Source organism: Pristis pectinata, chromosome 2 (assembly GCF_009764475.1).
Source record: "Pristis pectinata isolate sPriPec2 chromosome 2, sPriPec2.1.pri, whole genome shotgun sequence".
NCBI lineage: Eukaryota > Metazoa > Chordata > Chondrichthyes > Rhinopristiformes > Pristidae > Pristis > Pristis pectinata.
Genome location: NC_067406.1, coordinates 59451731 through 59477886, shown reverse-complemented (window position 1 = coordinate 59477886; position 26156 = coordinate 59451731). Strand labels below are relative to the sequence as shown.

General features: G+C 42.0%; 1 protein-coding gene across 1 annotated transcript in view; it reads right to left on the bottom strand.

Moving 5' to 3' along the window:
- LOC127584923 (zeta-sarcoglycan) overlaps nt 1–26156 on the bottom strand; it is a 740120-nt gene that overhangs the window by 417268 nt on the left and 296696 nt on the right. The window lies entirely within an intron of this gene.

Genomic DNA, 26156 nt, shown 5'->3' with positions numbered 1-26156 from the left:
CAAAATAAATCGCAATTTAATGGCATTCCCTTTAGTATTAGGAAAATTCAGGAGGAAAAAAATTCCATATGGGAGGAACAGGGAGAATGAGCGATGTTTCCAGACTCTAGCAACTATAGAAATGCAGAATGGATAGTCTGTCTAAAAGGATCTTTAGTGTTGTGCATTTTCTAACTTTAAAAGCCAAATCTGCATGTTGAATAAACCTAAAGACTTTGGAAGGCCACTTCTGTGCTTAATGAGACACATCCCTGATATGCCTTTGTTTTTCTTCTTTATAATTGAATTGAAAACCAGTTGTTTCTCATAATAATTTAGATAATTTGTTACTTTAATTTAGTTAATTTCAATAAAGGAGTCATTTGTAGCCAGCACTGCAATAGAACTATAATTGCAACTGACAGATGTAAGTAATTCAAACAGTAATAATCGTGTGTAATTTTCAAAACACTTCTGTCTCATTGCGATGAATGCTGATTAATATGGGCCCAGAGTTTGCTGAAGCAGGGCCCCTTCTGATATGCTTTGTACATTAGGTTTTCAGGTTTTAAAAAACTTTGCCTTTAATGTTGCTGGAAAATGTGACAAAGGCAACTGGGTATCTGGAGCCTTGATGAACAATGGAATACACAGTTTATTTCCTTAGCCATTAAAACTTAAGAACTGAGAAATAAACAGAAGAAAAACCAAAAACTAAAGTGAGCAAATTCAATGTCAAATCAAGTACAAAAAGAGTAAAAGGAGAGGGGAAGACAAAAAAGGAAAACATAAAAAAATGTAAAAAATTAAATTTTCAACAATCTGTAGGATGAAGCCATGAATCTTCCTACTTTTAATTGTCACTTCAAGAGAGGTTGACTGGTAGCCATTAGTCATTATCATATTGAGAAAAGCCTGCTTTGATACTTATTAGATTGAACTTTGTGTGGCAAATATAATTTAAAATTTATGCGTAATAGAGCAATTTCATGAAAACCACAAGAAGGTTATGGGGTGAGATGTAATTTCTGTGATTTTTGTTTCAGTTACAAGACCATATAAAGTAGCTAATGCTACAGGTGATGTTTTGTTGCCACTTCCCAGAAATGACTGCATCAATATCATTAGCCTGGAAACAGAAATAGGCCATTCAGCCCCTTAAGCCTGTTCCAAGGATCACTGAAATCATGCTTGTTCTGTATTCTCCAGCTTTGCTTCCAGATCCCTTAATACCCTTGTATGGCAAGAATGTCTCAGTGTGAGGCATAAAATTATGAACTGAGCTAACATCTATTGTCTGTTGTGGGAGCGGGTTCCATACATAGACCACCCTCACATGCAGAAACATTTATTAACTTTGGTCCTAAATGGCCTGTTTCTGACTTCTACTTTCTTGACTTGCCCTACTTTTGCTACAAGGTTTGTTAATCTCTGAATAAATACATTCTGCCTCTTCACTGTTCCCACACAGTTTTAAGTCTTCTACTATTCATCAGTTCTAAAAATAACTCCCTAATTTCTACTTTAATCTGCATGTGGAGTCTATTGTTCAATTCATCCTTTCCTTCACCCAGGGCTTTCCTTTAACCATAGTCTGTTACTAACATGTGATAATATAGTAAGGCTATCCTCTTCCAGTTTCTTTAATTTTTCTGAAAGTCTTCACAACTAAAATGTTTAACATTTAATTAACAGAGCACAGTACAAGTGGTAATTAAGCAGACTTTTTTTCCCTCATATTTGTCACCTCTTGAGTGCAGGCTCCTCATTTGAGTTGGTAACTTTAAAACTATTCTGAGTTCTCCCATGTTAGTCAAGTTCTCTCATACTTTACTACATTTGCTATTTTGTCCTTCATGAGTGTTTATCTCATTCCCCTTTATATCCCTTGGTCAACTTAACCTCAATATCTATTATTGGTCCCATTTCTTAGTATAATAATCTTGCGCATGGAAATAAATTTCAAACCATCATTTTTTTTGTTTATAACATTAACTCTGAGTCTACATCCCTTGCTTATCGAATCATGGGCCACTGAAAATAATATTTCATTTTCAAACCCTTTCATAATTTGGAAACAATTCCATTAAATCTCTTCTTAGCCTTTGTTGATCTTGTAGCGGCCCATACACACGGGACTCGAACCACCATTGGCGGCTGCTGGCGGACGTGCGGGAGCGCGTTGTGAGCGAACCGTGGGGCAGGCCTTCCGGTGGGGACCTTATGTCAGGTCCGCCCAACGTGGGCCCGGAGAGGCTCTCGGGTACTTCTTGGCGCGTGTGTTTTGTCTGTGAAGTAAAGTGTGCTTTCGAACTCAACCTCCTCGTCTCCGAGTTTTTCTTCGGAAACGCGCCACGAGTGGCTACAATCTAATAGACAAAATATGTTTCTTTTTGCTATCGAAGCCAAATGATCCGACACAACAAACAATCTGTTGGAAGAACTCAGTGGGTTGAGCAGCATCTATGGGAGGAAAGGAATTGTTGACGTTTCACGTCGAAACCCTGCGTTAAGGGCAGGGACGGTAGTGTAGTGGTTAGCATAATGCTATTACAGTGCCAGCGACCCGGGTTCAATTCCGGCCGCTGTCTGTAAGGAGCTTGTACGTTCTCCCCATGTCTGCGTGGGTTTCCTCCAAGTGCTCCGGTTTCCTCCCATATTCCAAAGACTTACAGGTTAGGAAGTTGTGGGCATGCTATGTTGGCGCCGGAAGTGTGGCGACACTTGCGGGCTGCCCCCAGCACATTCTATGCAAAAAGATGCATTTCACTGTGTGTTTCGATGTACATGTGACTAATAAAGATATCTTAAGATGACCCAAAATGTCGGCAATTCCTTTCCTCCCACAGATGCTGCTTGATCCGCTGAGTTCCTCCAGCAGATTGTTTGTTGCTCCAGATTCCAGCATCGGAAGTCTTATGCGTCTCCAAATAATCCCACTCAGAATATCATCTTGGTAAACCTACCTCAGTAAAGAACCAATGGACCTTATTCCAAATTATCCAAAACCGGAGAACTGTCAGCACTTCAGTTAATTATGCTCACATTCCCATTTGGGCCATTTCAGAAATAGAACACAGTCTGTTGCCCATATCATTCACACCTTTAAATTTCCTGCCTCAAACTGGGGAAATGAAGGGATTTTCATCTCATGTATCCCTTCCTTCCATTGCTTTTATTTCACAGGATAGTTTCAAGCTCGGGATCACAAAAGGCTGCCCTGATCCTGCATTTCTGAAGCAATTTCCTTGTGCATGAAGAAGAAATGTGACCTTTTCTACAGCCAAGTGAAGCTTTAAATAAGCATTCTCATGGGACATGCTTTGACTCGTTCTCTGGGGAGTTCAATAAGTTATTCTCAGGTCGAAAGTGCATGAGCTTGAGATTCTTTGGTGTTTCAAAGGTGTGTTCAATCAAGCCAACAAATGTTTTATTCTGAGGTCCACTACTACAAAATTCTACAGTTCACAAAGACTAAGGTCACCATAGATAAAGACACTGTATGCTGCTGAACTAGTCTTACATGGTTAACTCATTGAAAGGTCTATCGTTCATATTCTCTACCATTGTATTGGTTTTGAAGAGGGGGAAATGAGACATGAGGGCCAGGTCCTGGCATGAAGAGATGGGGGGCTGCAGATGGCTGCTAGAAGGTGATGGGACATGAGGGGGGTTGGTAGTGGGCGGCATTTTGTGGGGTGGTCAGATTGGAGACGAGGATCAGACATATTAGGGTTGGGTGCATGACAGTTATGACTATAAGGAAAGGGACTTGGGTGGGGACCCCAAGGGAAAACCATTGCAAGGAGTAAATACTTAGCTCAAACAAGACCTGCCTGGAGTGGATTCCCAGCACCAAACATGATAGACTTCACCCAGCTCAATCAAGTAATGTTGAATCAGGCCTCAGGTGCGCTGTCAAGCGTTGCTTCCCCATGGGTGGCTATTTGCAGGTCATGGACATGTGGGCATAAATCACAAGCGTGGTGTCTAAATATGCTTTGGATATGACTGCACATGTCCAGCAATCTCTATGTCAGATGTATGAATATCCAGTAGCAAACTTGCAGACTTCATAATTCAAGCAGTCGGTCTCTGATTTTCTTTCCCAAAGATTCAATTATGTCGAGCTCATAAACCTGGCACCACATGACAGGATTTTCTGGCAATGGCATTTCCTCTCTAAAAAAAAATGGTTGAGCATTTGTTTATTATTACCAAAATATTTTAACATAGAAACATAGAAAAACTACAGCACAATTCAGGCCCTTCAGCCCACAAAGCTGTGCCGAACATGTCCCTACCCTAGAAATTACTAGGCTTACCCATAGCCCTCTATTTTTCTCAGCTCCATGTACCTATCCAACAGTCTCTTAAAAGACCCTATCGTATCCGCCTCCACCACTGTTGCCGGCAGCCCATTCCACGCACTCACCACTCTCTGAGTAAAAAACTTACCCCTGACATCTCCTCTATACCTACTCCCCAGCACCTTAAACCTATGTCCTCTTGTGGCCACCATTTCAGCCCTGGGGAAAAGCCTCTGACTATCACCCAATCAATATACCTCTATCAGGTCCCCCCTCATCCTCCATCGCTCCAAGGAGAAAAGGCCGAGTTCCCTCAACTTGCTTTCATAAGGCATGCTCCGCATTCCAGGCAGCATCCTTGTAAATCTCCTCTGCGCCCTCTCTATGGCTTCCACATCCTTCCTGTAGTGAGATGACCATTACCTAGCTCTCTGTACCTTTTGTAAACTTTTCTTTTCCTTTCGACTAGGTTTATTATAGCCTTTGTACACCACGGTTCCTGTATCCTCTTGTAACTCCCCTGTCTCATTGGAACATGCCTATGCAGAACTCCACACAAATATCCCCCGAATATTTGCCACATTTCTTCCGTACTTTACCCTGAGAACATCTGTTCCAAATTTAATCTTACAGTTTCCTGCCTGAGAGCCTCATAATTCCCTTTACTCCAAGTAAACGCCTTTCTAGTCTGTCTGTTCCTATCTCTCTCCAGTGCTAACGTAAAGGAGATAGAATTATGATCACTATCACCAAAATGTTCACCCACTCAGACAGCTGACACCTGACCAGGTTCATTTCCCAATATCAAATCAAGCACTGCCTCTCCTCTTGTAGGCCTATCTACATATTGTGTCAAGAGTCTTTCCTGAACATACTTAACAAACTCCTCCCCATCTAAACCCCTCACCGTCTGGAGATGCCAATCAATGTTTGGGAAATTAAAATCCCCCATCACAACAAATCTGCTATTTTCACACCTTTCTAGGATCTGCTTCCCTATTTGCTCCTCAATATCCCTATTACTATTGGGTGGCCTATAGAAAACACCCAGTAAAGTTATTGACCACTTCCTGTTCCTAACCTCCACCCACAGAGACTCCGTAGACAGTCCCTCCACGACGTCCACCTTTTCCGCAGCCGTGACACTATCTCTGATCAACAGTGTCACTCCCCCACCTCTTTTGCCTCCCTCCCTGTCCTTTCTGAAACATCTAAAACCCGGCACTTGAAGCAACCATTCCAGTCCCTGAGCCATCCAAGTCTCCGTAATGGCCACCACATCATACCTCCAAGTATTGATCCAAGCTCTAAGCTCATCCACCTTGTTCACAATACTCCTTGCGTTAAAATAGACACATCTCAAACCTGTCTGAGCACGTCCCTTCTCTATCACCTGCCTGTCGTACCTACTACTAGCTTTCTCTATTTGAGAGCCAAACACCTCTTCCCCAGTCTCTCCAGTTCAGATCCCACCCCCCAACAATTCTAGTTTAAACTCTCCCCAGTAGCCTTTTATAAGATAAGATATCTTTATTAGTCACATATACATCGAAACACACAGTGAAATGCATCTTTTGCGTAGTGTTCTGGTGGCAGCCTGCAAGTGTCGCCACACTTCTGGCACCAACATAGCATGCCCACAAAGAGTACTTTTATGACAGAGCTCCAGGCTGAACCTGATCAGTACAAAACTTTCAGATCATAACAAGGTGTTAAGGAGAGGGGTGGTGGTCAGCTTTTAAATGGACTGCATCCATTTCTGGCTGTACTTGCATCAAAAGTGTGACATCACACACCACATATCTGCAATTAAAATAGTCTTTACATTGCAATGCAAATCAAATCTTCAGCTTCAATGTTGCGGCAATGTGATGTATGTACCTAAATATGAACATGATTTACCAGCATAATACAAGGGTTTAAGTTAAGTGCAAATGACAGGTTGAACAAACTTGGTGTGCATTTCATGGAGATTAGATTGTGCTCCAATAAAGATCTTTAAAATGACTAAGAAATTCCATAGGATTAGAACAGAGGAGATCCTTCATTTGATCACAAGTAAAGGAGCAGGGATTTGATCCTAAAATTAAAACTAACCAGATTAACAATGAAATCAGACATCACTTTTTTAGACAAAGGCTTGTGGAAATCTGTAATTCTGCCTGAGGCCTCCAAAGCTGGACTCCAATAGGGCAAGGCTTGGGTAAGGAAAGAACATCTAATCAACCTTTAATACATCTCCAGCCATGTATGCTGGGTCAACTGTAGTTTCCAAAACCCAGATCAATCTTTTTTTGAGTTGAATATCAAAGAATAAGAAGCAAGGGTAGGTAAATATCATTGATACAAAGATCAGTATTGATCTGATTAAAGTGATGGAATGAGGAGCTGAATGCCTTCCTGGTTATCAATAGCTTACACTTACAGAGTGTACATAACAGAGGAAATCATCCCCATGAGGATGGGCCTAAGACTAATAAATTTAAGGAGCTAAATTAGATAATCCCTGAAAGTAAGCATTGAGCTCATGATGCATAGTTAACTCATATCTGATGATTCAATGAATAATTTAATTGTCGCATATAATCAGTGACAGCTCTTGAGTGATCACATTTCTCAACAGGGGACCTGATACCATGAGTGGTTAGCTTCCCTTAAAGTCAACCTGCACCTCTTAAGCAGAAGGCACATTTTGTCTACTTCTTCTTAGCACTCCTTTTCGTTGGAGGATGACTTGCTTCCATCCTAGTTCTGTTGTTGCCAAGGTGGCTGATGGACCCACTGACTCGGCCACAAGTGGCCCATGAGGTGCTGGAGATGGGTGTGCAGGATGGGAGGTGGTGCACTCCTTCCATCATTTTTGCTAGACTTTTGCATGTTCCTGATGAAGATACATGAGATTTTCAATGCCATCCAAGATGTTTCTTTTCCACTAAAAGTGGTCACAGGTGAGGGATTCTAATGAGATGGTGAGAATTTTTCAAGGAGGCTTTGAATACATTCTTGAGACATTTTCTTGAGGCTCCTGATAATCTCTTGCCATGAGAGAGCATGGAGTAGATTGCGTGTTACAGAAGTCTGATATTGGCATGTGAATAATGTTACCAGCCCACTGGAAATGGTTGGTGTAATTAGAGTTTCAATGCTGGGGATGTTGGCCTGGGACAGGACACATATATTAGTGCTATATCCTGACTGTGGATTTTGAGGATTTTTCAGATGTAATATCGATAGCACCTCTCCAGTGTTCTGAAGTGTCTGCTGCAGGTAGTTCATATCTCTGTCTACAAGAAACCAGGATTCTTCACTGCTGCTTGATGGGCCATGAGCTTTGAATTGGGATTGAGGTCTTTATCTTCGAACACTCTTTTCCTCAGGCAGCCGGAGGCTGTGTTGGCACACTGGAGATGGTGGTGAATTTCATAGTTGATACCCGACTTTGTTGAGAGGAGGCTCCTGAGATATGGAAAATCATCGGTTTTTTCCATGGTGTCATCGTGGAGCTTTATTGTTGAGGGGCAGTGTTGTACTATGGTGGCAGTTTGTTAGAAGACTTGTGTTTCATGGAACTATAATTTAAGGCCTTCAGAACAGTTTGTTGGAGGTGAAGTGTACTATTGTGGCGAGAAACATAGAGGCCTTGCTTATCTCTATTCTGTAGCGCTATGGTGGACACATCAGTTAACATCATGGCTTGCATATTATTATGTACCAGACGTGGCATGGAGATGAACTTCTAAGGGCAGCCAAATTTGAGAAGGATCTGCTACAGCCCCTCTAGATTGAAGAATTTAATGGTTTCTTGCAATGTCAATGAAGGCTACGTGTAGAAGTTGATGCTGCTCCCCACATGCTTCTGCAGCATGGTGGAAATCATGCCCACTGTGTCTCTAGGTGGAAAGAATCCACGTAGTATTTGGAGAGCTACTCTTTGGCCATGGAGAGAAGTGGCTGAGTAGGACCCTTGCAGTGACTTCTTTCCCTGTGGCACACAGCAGGGAGAACTCTTTGTAGTTACTGCAATTTAGACTGTGAAAGACATAAGTTGTGGCTGAAGACAAAGGAAGGACTTATAATTTACATAGCACATTCATTTTAGAACACCCCATAGCAGATTTCAGCCAACAAAGCACTTTTTGAAGTGTGATCACTGTAAAGTATGTAACATACTAGTAATGACAGAATGGGGGATATGTCAGGCTGTGAGATAGGTTGTGGTTCTGCTGCTGAGAGGCCAGTGGCCCTTGTGGATGCCTGGTTTTAAGATGCTAGGCTTATTCTGAATCACTGCACAATGGTGGTGCCACACAAAATGATGCAGAGTGTCTTACATTTAAAGAAAATGCCAACTGTGAAGTAACTGATAAGTCCTACTAATGATCTCATGGACAGATATATATATACAATAGATAGGTTGGTGGGGATACATCAAGTTGTTTCATGCCTTGTGTATATTCACTCATAAAATTGAAGCCTCTATTCAGAGAAAGTTCAATGCCCTTGCTACTTTCAGTGCTTTTTCCAAGCATTGCACAACCTGGAGGCACACTGATTCATCAATTGATGAAGGACAACAAAACATGATCAGCAGGAGTTTTCCAACCCACATTTGACCTGACACAAAGAGAATTCTTGGCTTAATGTCAACGTTGAGGATTCCCACAGCCATTCCTTATATCAGGGTCCATCCTGTAGGTTTTGCAGGATGCATCTTGAGATTGTAATAGATAGCTTGGCACACTGGATATTAGGTATGATTCCCTGAAAACAACTATGTCAGGCTTTGGGACAGTTTACCCTATTTACACACTGTCTCGAATATTTATGAGGACTTTGCAAGGTAAACTGGTCTGTGAGCTGTGTTTGAAATCATTCCCAAGGTTGATACCAATTGAGTGGTAGGGTTTTAGAATCATGGTCATACAAAATGGAAACAGGCCTTCTGCCCAACTCATCCATGCCAACCAAGATGCCCCTCTAAGCTTGTCCCAGCTGCCCACATTTGACCCATATCCCTCCAAACCTTTCCTATCCAAATGCCTGTCCAAGTGTCTTTTAAGCGTTGTTAAAGTACCTATCTCAACCACTTCCCCTGGCAGCTTGTTCCATGTACTCACCATCCTCTGGGTGAAAAAGTTGCCCCTCAGGTTCCTACTAAATCTCTCCCCTCTCTCCTTGAAACTATGCACCCTAGTTCTTGATTTCCAACTCTAGGAAAAAGACTGAGTGCATTCACCCTATCTATGCCCCTCATGATTTTATACACCTCTATAAGGTGTCACCTCAATCCCTTACGCTCCAGGGAATAAAGTCCTAGCCTACTCAAACTCTCCTTATAACCCAGCGCCTCGAGTCCTGGCAACTTCCTCGTCAATTTTTTCAGCAATCTTTCCAGCTTAATGGCATCTTTCCTATAGCAGGATGACTAAAACTGAGCACAATACTTCAAGTGCAGCCTCACCAACGTCTTGTACAAATGCAACATAACATACCAACTTCTATACTCAGCGCCCTGACTGATGAAGGCCAGCATGCCAAAAGCATTCTTCGCCACCCTGTCTATCTGTGACACCACTTTTAGGGAACCATGTACTTGGAACCAGGTCCCTCTGTTCTACATCACTCCCCAGTGATCTACCATTCACTGTGAAAGTCTATCCAGTTTTGAATTCCCAAAATGCAACACCTCACACTTATCTGAATTAAACTCCATTTGCCTCCTCGGCCCACTTACCCAGCTTATCAAGATACCACTGTAATTCTTGATAATCTTCTTCACAGTCTATGATAGCACCTATTTTAGTCTCACCTGCAAACTTACAAACCATGCCTTGTACATCCTCATCCAAATCGTCAATATAAATGACAATGGGCCCAGCACCAACCCTTGAGGCTTCCAGTCCAAGAAACAACCTTCCACCTTCACCCTTTGCTTCCTACCATCAAGCCAATTCTGTATCCAGTTAGCCAGGTCGCCCTGGATCGCATGCAATCTAACCTCCTGGAGCAGCCTACTATGCGGAACCTTACCAAAGGCATGGAACATTATCAAAGGCTTATGCAGTAAGAATAAAACCTCATTGAAGGATTGATTTATACATCAGTTTGACAATTTCATTTTGTGCTGGACTTCATTCTTCTATTGTGGCCAAGGCAACACTGTTATGACCAACTGTAGAGAGAAGGTAGGATCTGGGACTGTTGGTGAATGGGGAATTGCAGTTGAGTTTACCAAACTCACAGTTAACTAAGTTCGATAGAAAGAGGTTGTTCTTCCCTCCCTCCTCATCCTGCTGTCCTTTCTCCTCCAACTGCTTCTATTAGCCACATGAATGATAGAAAAATGGAGGGCTATGTGGGAGGGAAGGGTTAGATAGATATTAGAGCAGGATAAAATGTTGGCACAACATCGTGGGCCAAAAGGCCTGTACTGTGCTGTAATGTTCTAATGTTCTATGCTCCTTGTAATGCCTAAAGGTGGATGCGATGTCCCCATGATGATGAGATTGTGCAATGTGCGGCAAATCATCACAAGTCTTGACAGCTGTTTTCCAGAGCACAGCATGGCACCTCCAAACCAGTGCAAGGCAGTCTGTCAGCTCCATCACTTTCCATGGGCCAGCACCATTTTCATTTTATGCATGAACTTGATTTGTCCAAAGTCAGCTGCTCTATCATCATAGATAATCCAGTGGTCACTCCTTAATTTTGTGTGTTGGTTCAAAAGCAGCAGACACAGCATTCTGTCTTAGAGTGAAAGCAGCATGGCTGCAGCCAGGCATTAACTGACGTAACTGCCTGCCTGTGTTCAGACACAAACTGGGCATTGAGGGAGTAGAATATGTTTTGGTTCCAGTGTAGGACAGAGTTGACAACAGAGCCCATAAATCAACATGCATACAGCTAATGGTGCCGTACATAACAGCAAAGCCTCGAGTCTGCTGCCCTCTGTCAAGTGTGAATAAAATGCAGACAGCTCTCTTAAAATAGTGAACATCAGCAGTCATCTATTTGTAATGGTGTGTAGCATGTCACAATTAAGTTGGAAAAGTCTACAGCTGCTGCATGGAGGGAACCAAATGAATAAATACTCGTACAAAAGTTTTGATAGCCACTGGCAATGTGGTCCTTGTCCTGCTTTGTGGTTGATTTGTGGCCAGACCAAAAGGTGGATTGCAGAGGAGTCATCCTTACTGAGGCACAGACAGTTCGCTCACTGTTTCTTGCTTTAGAACAATTGCTCCCTCAACACCATAAGAAAACATGGCTTCCAGCTAAAAAGCTTTATCTCCCACCCCCTCCTCCTCCTCCTTCTTTCAGCAGTTGCCATGCACTAAATGCCCTTCATTGATTCCCCCAGTCACAAGCATTCCAAGTAGTGTCACTACATATCATGTGGACAGTCACAGTCAGAGACTTATTCCCAGGGCAAAAATGGCTAAAACAAGGGGGCATAATTTTAAGGTGATAGGAGGAAGGTACAAGGGGGATGTCAGAGGTAAGTTTTTTACACAGAGAGTGGTGGGTGCATGGAACACACTGCCTGCAGAGGTTGTGGGGGAAGATACGGTAGGGACATTTAAGAGACTCTCAGATAGCCACATGAATGATAGGGAAATGGAGGGCAATGTGGGAGGGAAGGGTTAGATAGATATTAAAGCAAGATAAAATGTTGGTACAACATCGTGGGCTGAAGGGCCTGTACTTTACTGTAATGTTCTATGTTCTAAATGTGCCTGTGTACTGGTTTGTGCAAAACTAGCTTGTGCAAAAGCACTTAAGTCCATAGAACCATAGAACCATAGAACCATACAGCACAAAACAGGCCCTTCGGCCCACCATGTTGTGCTGTCCATCAAACCACCCTCACACTACCTAACCCCTTCGTCCCGCATATCCCTCCATCTCACATTCCTCCATATGCCTATCCAATAAGCTCTTGAACCTGTCCAATGTATCTGCCTCCACCACCACCCCAGGCAGTGCATTCCATGCACCAACCACTCTCTGGGTGAAAAACCTCCCCCTGACATCTCCCCTGGACCTCCCACCCATAACCTTAAAGCATGCCCTCTTGTCTTGAGCATTGGTGCCCTGGGAAGGAGGCGCTGACTGTCTACTCTATCTATTCCTTTCAATATTTTATATACCTCTATCATGTCTCCTCTCATCCTCCTCCTTTCCAGTGAATAAAGCCCTAGCACCTTAAGCCTCTCCTCATATTCAATACTCTCTAATCCAGGCAGCATCCTGGTAAATCTCCTCTGCACCCTCTCCGACACCTCCACATCTTTCCTATAATGAGGCGAACAGAACTGAACACAGTACTCTAAGTGTGGCCTAACTAGAGTTTTGTAAAGCTGCATCATCACCTCACGGCTCTTAAACTCAGTTCCGCGATTTATGAAAGCCAACATCCCATTGGCCTTCTTAACTGCTCTTTCCACCTGTGAGGCAACTTTCAATGAACTGTGAATATGAACCCCCAGATCCCTCTGCTCCTCCACACTGCCAAGTACCTTGCCATTTACCCAGTACTCTGCCCTGGAGTTTGTCCTTCCAAAGTGTACCACCTCACACTTCTCTGGATTGAACTCCATCTGCCACTTGTCAGCCCAGCTCTGCATCCTATCAATATCCCTCTGTAAGCTCCGACAGCCCTCCACGCTATCCACAACACCGCTGATCTTAGTGTCATCCGCAAACTTACTAACCCAGCCCTCCACCCCCTCATCTAAGTCATCTATAAATATCACAAAAAGTAGAGGTCCCAGAACCGATCCCTGCGGGACACCACTAGTCACTGCCCTGCAATCCGAGGGCACTCCTTCCACCACAACCCTCTGCTTTCTACATGCAAGCCAATTCCTAATCCACACAGCCAAGCTTCCCTGGATCCCTTGGCCTCTGACCTTCTGAAGAAGCCTACCATGAGGAACCTTATCAAACGCCTTACTAAAATCCATGTAAACCACATCCACCGCACTGCCCTCATCAATCTTCCTGGTCACCTCCTCAAAGAACTCTATCAGGCTTGTGAGGCAAGATCTTCCCTTCACAAAGCCATGCTGGCTGTCCCTAATCAGTCCATGATTCTCTAGGTGTTCATAAATCCTATCCCTTAGAATCCTTTCTAACAGCTTACCCACCACAGACGAGAGACTCACCGGTCTATAATTCCCTGGACTATCCCTATTACCTTTTTTGAACAAGGGGACAACATTCGCAACCCTCCAATCCTCTGGCACCATCCCCGTGGACAACGAGGACTCAAAGATCCTTACCAGCGGTTCAACAATCTCCTCCCTAGCCTCTCGAAGCAGCCTGGGAAAAATCCCGTCAGGCCCCGGAGATTTATCTGTATTAATATTATTTAACAACTTCAACACATCCTCTCTCTTGATATCTACAACCTCGAGAACATTACCCCTACCAGCACTCCCTTCCACGTCATCAAGACCCCTCTCCCTGGTGAATACCGAAGAGAAGTACTCATTGAGAACTTCTCCCACTTCCGCCGCCTCCAGGCAAATTCTCCCACCTTTGTCCTTAATCGGACCTACCTTTACCCTACCCATCCTCCTACCCTTCACGTACTTGAAAAAGGCCTTGGGATTTTCCTTAACCCTACTAGCCAACGCCTTTTCATGTCCCCTTCTAGCTCTCCTCAGCCCTTTCTTAAGTTCCTTCCTCGCTACCCTATATTCCTCACAGGCCCTGTCTGAACCTTGCTGCTTATCTCTCATATATGCTACCTTCTTCTGCTAACAAATCGTTCCACCTCTCTCGTCACCCACGGTTCCTTCACCCTGCCATTCCTTCTCTGCCTCACCGGGACATATTTATCCCTAACATCCTACATAAGATCCCTGAACATCGACCACATCTCCATGGTACATTTTCCTTCAAAAAGGACATCCCAATTTACACTCCCAAGTTCTCTCCTTATAGCCTCATAGTTCGCCCTCTCCTTATAGCCTCATAGTCAGAACAACATTCCTCACTACCATATCTCCAATCCCCAGGAACTTAATCACTTTAAAGATGCCTAGAAAGAATTAATTGTACCATAGAAGCAACACCCTGCAGAAATAAATCAGTAATTAACACGCAAGTAGTTGATGATTCCCATGAATTGTGCTAATGGAGTATCCTTGCTGCTGTTGTATGCTTATTCAGATGTGTATGGTTATTAGTAATGAGCTCCAAATGCAGCACTTCCATCAAATCAGCATTCTATGCTAACTAAATTTAAACACTTCCTAATTTGTATATTTCCACTGGGTATCTTCCACGTGCCACAAACACACTCATCAGGAAGGAGACTGGCAGAAGAGGCATGGCAAATGCGTGTGTGTGTGAGTGTGTGCGCGTATGTGTGTGTGTGTGTGTGTGTGTGTGCGTGTGTGTGTGCGCGTGTGCGCGTGTGTGTGTGCGCACGTGTGTGTGTGTGTGTGCGCGCGTGTGTGCGTGCACGAGCACACACAATGTGGCACCATTTTTTGAAACAAACCACATTCCTTAACATCAGAACAAGAGATGCCATAACTCTAAATTTTGCACCCATAATATTACACAACACTAGAGGTCATTCAACCCATCAGCACTGAACTGGCTCTTTGAAAATAGTATCCAATGACTCCACAAAAATGTTGCTTTCCAATGTCTTCAAGTTTATATCCATTTGATTTTCAAGTTTATTGTTGAATCTGGTTCCATAACCCTTTAAAGAATTAGACATCAGATCGTAACAATATTCTATGCTAAAAGAAAAGCTCACCTTCCCTCTGAACTTGGAGTCTGTATTCTCTGGTTACCGATCTTCTGTCAGTGGAAACAGTTTTACCTTATTTGGTGTCAAGACACTTCAAAAAATTTAGTGCGTCTATTAATCCTCTCATTAAACTTCTCTACCCCATGATGAACAATCACACTGATTGTCATACACATGGTCAAACATTTACAGCAAATGTGCAACTTTAATTTCAGTCACTTAATTAGTTTCAGAAATCATGAGTGCCATACTGTCAGTGTACAAGAATTAACACAAGACATATCTCGAAAAATTCCAAAATAACAACCTTAAGTTAGGTACAAGCAACTAAATTTCCCATGGCATCTCATTTGTAACACAAGTCTGGCACAAGTGTAGTTAATTTGTTTGCCAATCAGAATGGTGGGCTTAAAAAACATTTAGTCTTAAATAGGCCAGTGGGTCACCACTCAGTCATGCAGCACTGCAAACTGAAAATGTAAGCTGAAGAGAAAAATAAATTTAAATATGTTCTTTTTATGGAAGCAAGGTCCTATCAAGGATTCATTGCATATCTGAAGGCTAGACAGCTGTGAGAAGAAGCATAATAATAAACTAATGCTCACTTTATTCATATTATGAAATATTTGCTAAACCTCAGGGTACAAAACTTTTACAAGGTCATTATCAGAATGATTTTTTTCTGTTAAATCATAACCTTTCAGAGAAATCAGCTCTGTAATTATTTTCACGACTGAGTCCTATGTAGGACAAAAAATAACTGTAATAAATAATATAACTGTGATAAAACACCCGATGAAAAGCAGGGGAAACCACACTGGATGCAAGGCTACTTTGTATTCTTGTGATCAAAAGCATGTCCATTCATAGAAACAATAATACAATCACCACAAATTCTGTGTGTTAATTTTATACTGCACTCAGTTAAGATTAGAGCCCCTTTCCCGTTCCAAAGTCATTTCTGCTTCATGTCGGTGAGTAATTAATAATGTAATTGTTACAAATGCATTGCTTTAATTAAGTCACAAAGTTATACAGCACAGAAACAGACCCTTTGGCCCAACTTGTCCATGGTAACCAAGGTGCCTTCCTGAGCTAGTCCTATTTGCCTGCATTTGGCCCATATCCCTCCAAAACTTTCCTATCCATTAATATGTGAAACATAAATTAAATTCCTGGTTACTGATTTTGCTAATGTCTATAGTAATAATAAATTAAAAGACTTTAAGTTTATGTTTCCAAATTTTTAAGTAAATCGGCTGTTTATGGTGCTATCCTCTGTCCCAGCAGTACAGAATATTATCTTGTTTGTATGCAATGCTGTTTCCATCAAGACCAAAATGCTAACAAATGCCAATTGCTTCATTTCTAATTTCCTAAGTTAAATGTTTATCTACGTAACTGTAATGTTAATAACACTACTTTTTTAAGGATTTGAAGTTGAGTCAATGGGGTCAATTTGTTCAAATCTCTTGAAATTGTATAAACAAACCCTCCTGATGTCTTGTACTATTGTTTTATGATTCCTAATGTCTCTTTTCTGATAACATATTTCATGATTGGCTCAATGTCTAGCCTCTGATCAATTCTCTTCTATCTAATTTCTGATTGATTTATTTCTTCTTTCTACCATGCATGGATAATTACTTTTATCTTGTAGGCCTTACTTTTGCTTGTGTAAAATAGGAATGTTTCTTTCCTAGGCTAAGGTACGAATTAAAGTCTCTTCTTAATAACTTGTCAAACTACTATACATCATTTCTTTGTCTCCAGTTTTAACATTGCTTCGTGACCTAAATTGATTCTTTGGAACCGGAGATTTCTTTTACTACATTATTTCCTGAACAAACCTTCAACATCTTTACTTATTCATCCATTCTTTCACAACAGGTTCTAACTATTGATTATACAATGTCTTCAACATAAAATTAAACCTAAGTCACCCACGTCATAGGACATTAGGTTTAATCTGTAAACCAATTCAGAATGAGCTGAGGGCATGAGATGCTGGTGTCCCCAGTGGAAAGAAATGCAAAGTGAATTTGATTGCATCGTGAGGTGGGGACGCATGCTTTTAACAAGTCCAGCCTCTTTGTGAGCAGGATAGGATCCATGATAGCTTTGTTTGGGCTGACTTGATGTTCCACCTATTTCAACTCTGTCTAAATATTGAGGTTGTGGACTAACGTGCAGCCCTGATACATTATCATAATTATTCATGATGTGTCAGATCATATATTACTTTATAAAAAACAGAACTGTGTGACGTAGAGTGACTTAATCCCAAATGCTTTTGCCTTGGACCTTGGCCATTTTCCCTCAGTTTAATCATTGTATGCCTGAGGTCATTCAAACCTCTGCTGCCCATGTCCTAATTCGTACCAATCTCAGGTCACCTATACTGGCTCTCAGTAAAGTAATACCTTGATTTCAATGTTCCCTTTCTTGTTTTCAAAACCTTCCTCCAGCCCGATCAACCTTCTGAGTTCCTTTGCTTCAGTAATTCTAGGCTTTTGCAAACACTGAATTTAATTATTACAGCACTGGTAGTTCTGCTTTCTGTTGCGAAATTCCTTAAAACCTCTCGGACTGTGCTTACGAACATCTGCATTAATATTTCCTTATGTGGCTCAGTGTCAATTTTTTTTTGGGTTGACATTGTGTCTTGGCATAATTTTACCATGTTAAAGATACTATACAAATAGAAGTTGTCTTTGCTACTAACCTGTTTTAAATTGTTCAAGTAAAGTGAACTGCCTATAATGTTAACCCTGGTCCGTAGTGCTAAACATGCTATGCAGTTGATTCAGCACATTGCTCTCCCCCTCCTAGATTCATTCCAGTTATGTCAATCGAATGAATTTTGAAGCTAGAGTAAAACATGCTGACACTACTATAGCACATTTAGCGATATCAACTGTAAATGAATTTCTAAGTTAACAACTTCACACCACTTAATAAAGGTGTCATAGAGTCATAGAGACTTTCGGCATGGAAACATCTACCATCCATTTACACTAATCCCACATAAATCCCATTTTTCATTCTCTCTTCATTCCCATCAACTCCCCCAGATTCTACCACTCACCTACACACTAGGGGCAATTTACAACGACTACTTAACTTACGAACCCGCATGTCTTTGGGACGTGGGAGGAAACTGGAGTATCTGGGCGAAACCCGTGCAGTCACAGGGAGAACGTGCAAACTTCACACAGACAGCACCCGAGATCAGGAATGAATCTGGGTCTCTGGGGCTGTGAGTCAGTGGCTCTACCATCTGTGCTACTGTGCCACCCTAAGCTGCTTGCCTCTGTGTACACTAAACAAGAAACGGAGTTCATGAAAAGCATAATACCAAACACATGGTCATAAAGTTAACTTTGAAAGGAATTTTAAAAGTTTCCATTATAAGATTACTTAAAAGAGACTTCCATAGCAAAATAGTAAATTGGAGGTATGGGAGTAAATCAAGCCATAACCCTGAGGCATATGAATAAAGAAGATTCCCAAACAGGATACATTATCATGATAATGTAACTCCAAACTGATAAATGAGGGACAAGATCCTTGTCACAATTATTAATTGGAATGTGAAGTGAGGTTTTCTAATTACTGCACATTATACTGCTACTTGGAGGTGTAACAAGAAACAAGTGGAGAAAACTTGATTTTCATCCTTTCTTTTAATTCAAACCAGTACCTGTGATTCCAGCAGCTCAGAATTCAAATTAGTTAACGTATCTACTGGTAGATATAAATAGGTAAAAATTGCTATTTTTTCACCAATGACATACTAGCCATCATATTATAATATACATTTTGAAAAGACATTCATCAGCAACAGGTAGCATAGTTTGACTGAGATAGTGGCAGAGCCTGGATCGAAACTGTATTACAGTTTGTGGCTGCTGCTCAATAAGTAGTCAAAAGTATACCCTAGAGCTGGTAGACAGATGAGCAATAGGCAGGCATGATATACAGAGACCTACACATTCTACAGGCTACATACTTTATTGCACAGATAAAACACCCCCTCTGGGACAGGAATTCTAAATGTGTCCAATAACACTCAGTTTGGCACCTCGCCCAAAATTTATGCTTCAAGTGCTGCCTTGCTGTGTGTTCGAGGTCTGTTGCATTCAGGGCCAATCAAGGTTACCCCAGACAGAATTCCCTAGTCTTGTAAAACGCATTACTTTCTTGTTTGTGTGGCCCTTTTAAACTGTTTTCATTATGGAATACATGAAGCTGAGTTGGCCAGCAGCACAATTGATTTGCAGTTCAGAAAAAAAAAACTATTTACTTGGCAAAGGAAGGATGGAGCCTGGAATGACTGTTCAGGAGCTGAGAAGCCAAAGAAGATGAATCTACTGGCTCTGGAGTAACTTTTTCTTTCATCACCAGTACTCTGTTAGAACCACATACAAGGCCCCTAAGTGAATTAGTTTCTTAGCCAGGAAACAGGAATTGAGAACAGTCTTGAATCCAACCCAAAAAGGGTACTCTCAATGGCAACAAAATTATTGGGCCAAATTAAATAGATTTTTTTTCTGGAATACTTTACATTTCTACAACAAATTGGTGGAAATACATTGCAGGTCAAACAGCATCTAAAAGAGAGGAGTGAACTGCATCGGGGTGAACTTCCACCAATACTGAATGCTGATTGACACATCATAAATTCACAACACCATTTCAATTTCATATTTCCAGTACTTATAACCTTTATTTTAGTTCTGCATCAACAATCTCACGATGACAAATACCAAATGAGAGTGACATCACTGAAAAACAAAGATCTGTCCGGAGTACATGGCAGCAGGTAGCTGATATATTGCTTGTTGTCATTCAATCTGGTTCTCCTATTCAGGAACTATTTTAATGTTACACTATTTGGGACTGTTCTATTGCACATTCAAAATGACTTTTGACTTCTGAGAATGGCATAATAAATGGCAGCTTTCCAAATGTTACTTTTGTTAATTAACTTTCAAAATTTTTGTATTTAATATAGTGTGCCAGCCAAAAGTAATTCTGGAAGGGCTTCCAAATCATAACCATAATAGTATTTGACATTTACAAGTGAATGTCAAATATTCTATTAGAAAGGTCAACCACACATTCTTGCTGGTTAATAAATTTCATTATTGTTGACAGCTTAAAGACAGAAGGAGATGGTAACTGTGTGGGGGGTATGGTATTGAAGTCATTGGATCTGATCTTGTGAAAAGGCAAGCTGCACTGACTCTCAAATAAGAGCATAAGTAACTCTGAAAGTGTTAATCCAAACCACCATGTATTACAACACAGGAAAGGGTATAACATTAATAGCCTCTGTCCTCTTTACATTATTTAAGAACAACATCACTCAAAGCAAGATTGTGGAGAAACTGAGAGGATATTAATACATACAGCTCCTCAAGAGACCTTGCCTTTTCACAACAAGGTAAAATTGCTGCAATCACCAAGTACATATGTTAGCAAAGAAATTGTGAAGAAGCTACTTGCAGGAAGTCATGTCTCATAATGTCTTGTATCAAGTGACTGCAAAGGAGAGATTTATTGCACGATTATTGTATTGCTAAATTTGCCTGACAATTTTATTTGTTGGTTGGAGTAATTAAATAGCATCCATAGCATTTCACCTCCCTCCATCAAGAAAACAACCTTACATTTCAGCAACAAATCATAATATTTTATAGAATCCAGGAGGCTGCTTGGTCATCAGATTTGCCCCAGCTCTTTGAAAAAGCTATCTAAGTAATTCCATTGGAGACACAAGAGACTGCAGATGCTGGAATCTGAAGTAAACAGAACAGATTGCTGGAGGAACTCAGTGGGTCGAGCAGCATCTGTGGGGGGGGGGGGGGGGGGGGAAGGAACTGTTGACGTTTCAGGTCGAGACCCTGCATCAAGACTGAGAGTGGAGAGGGGAGGGTGAGAGAGGAGCTGGTAGGTGATAGGTGAACCGAGGAGGAATGAAGGATGATGGGCAGAAGGAGACAGGTGGAGGGAGGAGTAGGGGTGAGGTTGGGAGATAAAGGCAGGTGGGTGATAGGTGGAAGCAAACAAGGACAAAACAAAGGCAGCTGAAGCCAGTTTGGGCGGTGGGGAGGGGGGGAGGTGGGGGGGGGGTGAAGGTGGAGTCAGAGGCTCGAAGATGATAAGCGTGGCTGGAATCTGATAAATAAGGAAAGTGATAATGGGAACCATTCATCTCTCCCTCATCTCACACCCTACTCTCACACCACCATGTACATTCCAACACATTCAGAGGTCAAGCATTAAAATGGAAACATGAGCCAAGTACACAGCTCCCACAAGCACACCAAAAGTGTCCTTTATTTAGGCCAGGATTAGGAGGGAGGCATTGCATAATTGATGGAGGACCTCACAACAGATAGTGTCCCAACAATCAAGGATTTATGGGTGCAGGGTACACAAGTGAGACTTGCAACCTTCCAGGTATGTGCTACGATGTTTCATCCTGATGGCAACATTCCTACTGATTTCCTCAGCAGTGCACAACTTGGTTGATGGTCAGCACAGACTCGGTGGGCCAAAGGGCCTGTTTCCGTGCTGTTATGCCTCTACAAATCTATTACTGCTGTGGTCTTGCATCAACATGAAGACAGCAAGATGCCACATCTCATTGACCAAACAAGCCTTTGTTTTGTCTTCAGAGGGAATTAATGGAGGCTTGATGTGTTCCCTCTTCAGAAGAGGAAGAAAGAATGAAGCAAGAGGAGCCGGGGCATCAGAGGAGAGCAGAAAAGTGCAACAGATCCACTGATCGATACACTGGTGATCAGTCTGAGTGCCCTCCCACCATTTTTGCCCTCCCAGTATTTTCTTATTGGCCAGAAAACTACAGATTTATAAGACAAGCAGTCTGAGAACAAAGCTAACCTGAGCTCAGCAACAGACATGAGCTAGTTGTAACTGGTTTGAATCAAACTGACTTTGGGAAAAACAATGGAAGAGACAGGAGGCAGAAGTCCTTACTTGGGAGAAGAGCAATCAAGTAATGCTGCTTGTAACCTTGGGCTAGATCCAATGGAGAGGGGACACAGGCTAGCCAAATAAGACAGAACCAACAAAATCAAAATGCAATGGTGCAGAACTGATAAGAAAAAGAATAAGATAAGATAGATATAAGATATTTATTTATTAGTCACACGTACATCGAAACACACAGTGAAATGCGTCTTTTTGCATAACTGAGAATGTGCTGGGGGCAACCTGCAAGTTTTGCCACTCTTCTGGCACCAACATAGCATGCCCACAGCTCCTAACCTGTACATCTTGGAACGTAGGAGGAAACTGGAGCACCTGGAAGAAACCCACGCAGACACATGGGGAAAACGTACAAACTCTATACAGACAGTGGCAGGAATTGAACCCAGGTCACTGGCGCTGTAATAACGTTACGCTAACCGCTACACTACCATGGAGTATTTCGGGTGTAGAAGCAGTGAAAACTCCAGAGACCAACCATTGCAAAAGTGGATGACCCTATGTCAGAAACATGGACATTACGATGGGATCAAGAAGCATGCCTGGCCAGAGTTAACTCATGATTCTTGGGCAACAGCTTTTCTATCCTGATTGACTGTTCGAGGAGTGTCAGGGAAACCTAGCTGGTGTGTGTATGGACAGTTAATTTTGTATGAATTGCATGTTTACTTTTAAACAAACTGTATGAATTCCATGTCTGTTTTTAACTGAACCAATACAGATAATTAATAGTTAATACAGATTCTCTGTGTGCCTAACCAATCATTGTTGTTAAGGGTGGGAATCTCCAACACACTGATGTCCCCTCAAGTGGGCACAAAGTTACTGACAAAGCCAACTCCTGGGCAGCATGCCCATGTGCCCCATTGCCAGCAGTCCCAGACTGCTGTCTCATATAGCAGTGGGAAGCAGTATGAAGCCAGCCCCTTGAAGGCAAGAGATTGATATGGAGCTTCAAAGCCATCTGTTCACACTCCAACTGAAAGGGAGTAACCTTCTAGAAGGCAGACGGCAGACACACGGGGACACAGCAATATGGGGCTGGTTTCTGTAAACCCACATGTAAGGTTATGAAATACCAGCAGATGGAACACAGCATAGGAAAGTAAGTAGACACATGGTAGAAGGAATAAAGGCATTGACTATTTTCTAAACGTGGAGTGAATTCAGAAATCAGAGGTGCAAAGGGACTTAGGAGTCCTCGTGCAGGATTCCTAAAAGGTTAACTTGCAGGTTGAGTCGCTAGTAAGGAGCGCAAATGCAATATTAGTCTTCATTTTGAGAGGACTAGAAAATAAAAGCAATGATGTAATGCTGAGGTTTTATAAGGCATTGGTCAGACCACAGTTGGAGTATTGTGAGCAGTTTTGGGCCCATTACCTAAGGAAGGATGTGCTGGCATTGGAGAGAATGCCAGAATTACGAGAATGATCCCAGGAATGAAAGGGTTAATACATGAGGAGCATTTGATGGCTCTGGGCCTGTACTCGCTGGAGTTTAGAAGGATGAGGGGGAATCTCATTGAAAACTACCGAATATTGAAAGGTCTGGATAGAGTGGACATGGAGAGGATGCTTCCAGTAGTGGGAGAGTCTAGGACCAGAGGGCACAGCCTCAGAATAGAAGGGCGTCCTTTAAGAACAGAGGTGAGGAGGAATTTCTTTAGCCAGAGTGTGGTGAATCTGTGAAATTCATTGTCACAGACGGCTGTGGAGGCCAAGTCATTGGGCATATTTAAAGCAGAGGTTGATAGGGTCTTGATTAGTAAGGGTGTCAAAGGTTACGGGGAGAAGGCAGGAGAATGGTGTTGAGAGAGAAAAATAAATCAGCCATGATTGAATGGCAGAGCAGATCCAATGGGCCGAATGGCCTAATTTTGCTCTTAGGTCTTATGGTCTTCTGGAAATGTGAAGGCCACTAGGATGATTATTCTAAAGAAAGATTGTCAGATTCAGATTAGTTTATTCTCATATCCACCAAGGTGCAATGAAATTCCCTGCCTGTGCAAAGCTCACAGAATAAGCTGTATACATGGTAATAATAAAAACAATAAATACAGCAATGTGTGCAAAAACAATGGAGTGGTACAAATTATAGTACTGCAAACTGAAATAGTGCAAAAAGAAATGCTAGAAATGGATTGGAGAGCATGTCTTATGAGGATAGGTTGAATGAGTTAGGGTTTTCTCTTTGGGGGGAAGGAGGATGAGAGGTGACTTGATAGAGGTGTACAAGATGATAAGTGGCATAGATCAAGTGGACAGTCAGAGACTTTATCCCAGGGCGAAAATCACTAACACGAGGGGACATAATTTTAAGGTGATTGGAGGAAGGTATAGGCGGGATGTCAGAGGTAAGTTTTTTACACAGAGAGTGGTGGGTGCGTGGAACACACTGCTGGCACAGGTGGTGGAAGCAGATACATTAGGGACATTTAAGAGACTCTTAGATAGACACATGAATGATAGAAATTTTTTTTTCTATCATGGGAGGGAAGGGTTAGATAGATATTAGAGCAGGATAAAATGTCAGCAAAACATTGTGGGCCGGAGGGCCTGTACTGTGCTGTAATGTTCTATGTTCTATGTTAAAATGACAACTGAAGAAGTAAAATTAAGGATTTGATAATGTGGCAGCAGTGGGAAGGGGTTCTGTCTCCTTAATGTCTTTATGTAGCTTTGTTATAAGCTTCTGTTAATGCACAAATAAAAATGAAAAGTTTTCCTTTTGTGTGATTGTTCTCATCGTCAGTCATTTGTACCTGACCATACCATGGTATTTGGTCGTGTCATTGCATGGGCTGGATTTGTCTCATCAAGAAAGTTTGTAAATGGATGTGTAGCATGTGATGGTGCTCCAAGCGATTCCTCACTGAATGATGTCTTACCTCTGAGCATTATAGTTGAAAGGCAGCTGCCCTCTTCCTTGTGTCCATTCATGTTATTGGTTACATGGTGGCTTCCCAGTGATAACATCTTAGCCCCAATGTCAGGCTATTTCCCATCTCCTCAAATTTCACCCCTTCCTGTTCTGCACTCACTATAGTTATCATGGTTGCTCCTGAGGCAGGGACTCTTGTCAAAGGCCATTAACAATGAAGGAAGTTGTTTGCACGGATGTAAAATCTTCTGTAATGTGCCCCTTCAGTTGTGGATGCCTGTCTTGGTGGGAAATGAAACAGACATGCTCACGTGAGAGAGCCGAAGTGTAAAGTGATGCATAGCACAGAAAAGAGGCACAGCACATTGATCAGATAATTTTGCTGAGAGCTGTGTGAAACAAAGTGCTTCCAGCAATTACAATCAACAATTGTACATGTCTGCATCAAATTCCAACCTATGAAATGATCATCTGGTGCAATGGGTTTAGATTACTCCCAGAGGGAATCATAATGATAACTGAGGTGAGACTTGAGTGGTCAGAAATGTTAACCCTCTGAGTATCTGCAAAACCTTTGAATGCCAATCAGATTACATTGTTGCTTTGTACGTGATCCTTGAACAGTGAAATAACAACGACACTTGCAGTGAGGAATGGAGGCAAGGGCAAGGCATTCCTCTTTGCAGCAACACATTGCAGTGAGACGGCATTGCATCCCTTTATTGATGTGTACTGAGCTGTGTCTGTCCATCTGTAAAGGAGAAAGTGAGAGGTGTGCATTCATGATATGTGATTTATCACCTGTATGCTGGAGAAACACATTCTTGATAAGAATTGTTTTGATTGGACTGTCATTTGGCATGGCACTCTGTCAGTACAGAGTGGTTATGAGAAATATCTCTCCATAAAGGAAACCCCTCTCATCCTTGCAGTGGTGCTTTTGCTTCTAACAACTGCTGGTAGATTCCCACATCTGAGAATTCCTCTTCTTGTGCCTTTTCTTCTACCTCCTCCTTCCCTGTGAATGCATCACTAGGACATCTTCCTCTGGAACATGCTGTTTCCTGTGTAACACTGGACAAAATCGATGCACCTGCTTAAATTATATGAGATGATGCCCTTTGACTGATGGAGGTATCTGAAACACATCCTGTGGTGTTCTCCACCTTGATTATTGTGTTCATGTAGCTGTC